The following is a 4,623-nucleotide window of genomic DNA, read 5'->3' as shown; positions in this document are numbered from 1 at the left end:
GCGGCATTGGTCCTCGACCCTATCATCGACGGATTCCATCTCACGTGAGTCCTCATAGACGGTGACAACAGTCTTAACCTACTTTATCAAGACATTGTCCGTAAAATGGGTATTGATCCCTCAAGGATCAAGCCCACCAAAACCACCTTTAAAGGAGTAATACCCGATGTAGAGGCCTGCTGCACAGGGTCAATAATGCTGGAGGTAGTCTTCGGCTCACCGAATAATTTCCGAAGCAAAGATTTAATCTTCGACATCGTCCCCTTCCGCAGTGGTTACCATGCACTGCTCGGACGAACCGCTTTCGCCCGCTTCAGTGCAGTCCCGCACTATGCTTATCTAAAGCTCAAGATGCTCGGACCACGCGGCATTATAACAGTCAATGGAAACATGGAGCGCTCCCTCCATAACGAGGAGCATACCGCGGCCCTCACAGCTGAAGTACATGGTGATCTTATCCAGCCGAATACTACATCGGCAGTCAAGCCCCCGGACACTGTCAAAAGAGTTTGGTCGACCCTGCAGACTGATAGTCCAGTTCATCCAGAGCTAGATTAGCAATTTGGCCTACAAAAAACCCCAACATGATCGCGGCATACGTACCACGCATACATAACTACGCACTAAAAATACCATGGGCAATGACGGAGGCACACTGAAAACAAAGTCCACAATACGGCTTAACCCTATTCAGACCTTCATCCTCTTCCTTTTCATTGTTCATTTTCCAGGTTCTTTACAACCCAGATCACTTTTTGATGGCACCAAGGGCCCTTTTCATGCCCCTTATGTATCCCCGATCCATTGATCCTCTCAAATGATCGTACACAAAGGTGAAAAGCGGCACAGACGTGCAGCAGAGCGTCCAAAGGATCTTCAAGAACACCTTTTCCTTTTTAGGACCAATATACAGCTTTCCCTGGTTCCAAAATTCTTGGCATGTAAAATAGCGTTGATGATTATGGCATTCTCTGTAAGAGCACGTTTGACGTATCAATCAGAATATAGCGGAAACAGTTTTGTCCTACCTTATTCGGTATTGGCATACTCCATAATCTATATTCCGTCTTCACGACTGATTGACATATACACATTGGCATTAATTTCCAGGGGCTTTATTCGGCCAAAAATATTTAGAAACAAAAAGTTCGAACACTTTCATAGTACACTTCGGCGTCCCGAATACCACATTATATGCATTGGCTCCGAATCATGTCTTTGGTCAATAGTTGGGTTGCCCGGCTCCTGTGGCTACCACCTTACGTTCTGCTCATTTGGCTAAGGTAGTAAAGGGAGAACTATTGCAATTGTGTTTCTGGCTCGTCCGATCAAATACCTCAGTAGAGAAAGCCAAAAACTAATTGTCACGATACGGCGAGAGCTGGTCAGCGGTTCGATGACTTATTAAATCTTTCGCGATTTTTTCCGTGTTATACGAACGACTGGCCTCCACCCCGGTCGAGGCATCTAAAGCAGCCAAGTTCGGATAATCGAACAAACACTAGGGGCTAAGCCTATAATCCCATTGTCAAACTCCTATGGCTAAGTGAGAGTGGTAAAGCCGCGTAGTCTGATTGCCTGGTTCATTGCACGACCACCTCCTTTATGGACCAAGACGTTGGGATAAGTGTGGACATGTGCTACTCCAAACACCCCCGTAGTATCTACGTGGGGGCTAAAGCCGACGACTGGCAAACTTTCAGATACAAAAACGGCCACACAGGAGGAAAATAATTTGTGATAAACAAGCAAGCAAATTATACAAAGAACTTGTTTCATAACACATAGTCTGGGCAGCCCGGATACATTCATTCAAACATAATATCCTTCGATCACTGACCCTCTATCAAATGGGCACCCTCCAGGACGTCCTCGAAGTATCGCTCTGGCTTGCGGTAGTCCTTGCCCCTGGGCAGACCCTCGACGGCCACAACGGCGGCCTTCATCTTCGCCCAGGACATCTTGACACGGGCAAAGGCCATTCGCGCACCCTCTATGCACGCCGAGCGCTTCACAGTCTCAACTCGGGGCAAGGCATCGCCGAGCTGCTTGACCAGACCGAAGTAGCTGCTAGGAATGGGTCCGGCTGGCCATAGCCGGACTATAAGGTCCTTTATGGCCAAACCGGACATCCTATGCAGCTCCGCCAGCTGCATCATCTGGTTGTTTAGCAGCGCTGGCTGCTCTGGCGCCCGGTACTACAACCAGAAGAGCTTCTCCATTGCGTTCCCTTCTTGGCCCGAGAATACTGTGCAGCGTTGGCAGCACTCCTCGGGAGATCCGCAAAGGCATCTAGAGCACTCCATAGTCAATTTACCAAAGCATATCTTCGACCGCCAAATATACCCTATAAAAGAAAAGGCTTACCAGCAGCTATCTGTCCGGCTTGCTTGATCTCCTCACGAGCCGCCCGGGACTCGGTTCGTGCTTCCTTTGCCTCTTGAAGGGCCTTGGTGAGTTCGGCCGCCTGGGCCTTATTACTGTCCTCCAAGGCCTCGCACTTGTTGGCGGCATCCTAGAGCACCTGCTCCACTTCAGTCACCCGCTCCTCATTGAGGGAGTCCTGGACTAAGGGGTCCTCGGGCATCCGTCCTGTTATCCATGGGCCGGACTAATGGGTTGTGAAGACATGAAGGCCGAAGACTATACCTGATTCCGGATTGGACTCTCCTTGGCGTCGAAGGCAAGCTTGGCGACCGACTATGAAGATTCCTTCTTATGTAACCGACTTTATGTAAACCCTAGATCCCCTCAGTGTCTATATAAATCGAAGGGGATAGTCTCGAAAAGACACATTCATTACCATATCATATAGGCTAGGCTTCTAGGGTTTAGCCATCATGAACTCGTGGTAGATCAACTCTTGTAACACCTATATTCATCAATATCAAGCAAGCAAGACGTAGGGTATTACCTCCATAGAGAGGGCCCGAACCTGGGTAAACATTGTGTCCCCTGTCTCTTGTTGCCATCGATCCTAGACGCATAGTTCGGGACCCCCTACCCGAGATCCTCCGGTTTTGACACCGACGTTGGTGCTTTTGTTGAGAGTTCCACTATGTCGTCCATGAAAGGTTCGATGGCCCCTTCAATCATCTACAGCGACGCTGTCCAAGGAGAAACCTTCCTCTCCGGACAGATTATCGTGTTCGGCGGCTTTGTACTGCGGGCCAACTCGCTTGGCCATCTGGAGCAAATCGACAGCTACGCCCCTGGCCACCAGGTCAGGTTTGGAAGCCTGAACTACATCACGGATATCCGTGGAGACTTGATCTTCAATGGATTTGAGACCGCAGCAATCGCTCCCCCTTGCTCTGATGAACATGACCTAAATCTGTCACCGGATCACATCCAGCGGATGGTCCCTACTGCTGCAACGGCCTTAGAACCGGAGCAAACCGTGCCATCCGAAGCCACAGAGTCCCCGGTGTTGGAGCCGCACACAGACTCGGCACCCCGTGATGTCTACGTCAACGGAACTCCGGACTCGTCCCCGGCCATGAGTTCCAAATCGGGTACGCCTGCGGACACCGAGCTGGATCGGTTATCGATTTTCGAATTTAGTGCCGCAGACATCCTCCAGCACTCGCCCTTGGGTGATGTGCTAAACTCTTTAAAGAATTTGTCCTTGGAGAAGGACTCACAGTCGAACTATGTTTGGTGCAAACCAGAGGCTGATGATGGGAAATTTCGTTTCCCACCCACCACCCACTTCATAGCCACTATCGATGATTTAACCGACGTGCTCGATTACGGGTCCGAAGACATCGACGGTATGGACGATGATGCCGACCAGGAGCAAGGCCAAAACCTACCATTTACTGGACATTGGACGACCACCTCTTCGTATGATGTGTACATGGTCGACACACCTAAAGAAGCTAGCGACGATGAAAAGGGGGATCCAGCCGTGGATAGGCCTTCTGGGACACAGTCCAAGCGCCGGCGCCCCAAACACCGCTCCAAGCCCCGCCGCTCAAAAAATGACAACACTGGCACCGGAGAAAATGGTACTCCAGGCGATGCTGAAAACAATGAAGACCCTGTCGGAGCCGCATCCGAACAAAAGGAACAAGACAACAGGCAAGATGACCCTGATAAACAGGCCACGCCCAATGACTCGGATGATGATAGTTATCGTCCAGTCTCCGAAGATGAGGAGAGCCTCGGCAGCGAGGATTTCATCGTGCCTGAGGCACCCCTAGAGCAGGAATGCTTCAAGCGCCAGCTCATAGCTACCGCCAGAAGCCTGAAAAAGAAACAACAGGAGCTCCAGGCTGATTAAAACTTGCTCATTGACAGGTGGACTGACGTCCTGGCAGCCGAAGAATACGGCCTCGAGCGCCAAGTCAAGAGTTACCCAAAGCGTAGACTGTTACCTCAGGTCGACGAGGAGGCACTAAACCCCATACCTCCCTCACGCAATGCGGACCGACCACCACGCGGTCAAGATAGTGCGACGGACCGACCACCCCGCGGTCGGGATAAAGCGACAACTCAGGCCGAATAACAGCCCGCCCCACCACCTCACAAAAATAGGGACAGAACAGCTCGGGACCATACATACGACCTTCGGCCGGAGCTGGACAGCAGAGAAGGACACACCAGATCTATATACGAACC

Source organism: Triticum dicoccoides, chromosome 1A (genome assembly GCF_002162155.2).
Source record: "Triticum dicoccoides isolate Atlit2015 ecotype Zavitan chromosome 1A, WEW_v2.0, whole genome shotgun sequence".
NCBI lineage: Eukaryota > Viridiplantae > Streptophyta > Magnoliopsida > Poales > Poaceae > Triticum > Triticum dicoccoides.
Note: the sequence above shows the minus strand (reverse complement) of the source record.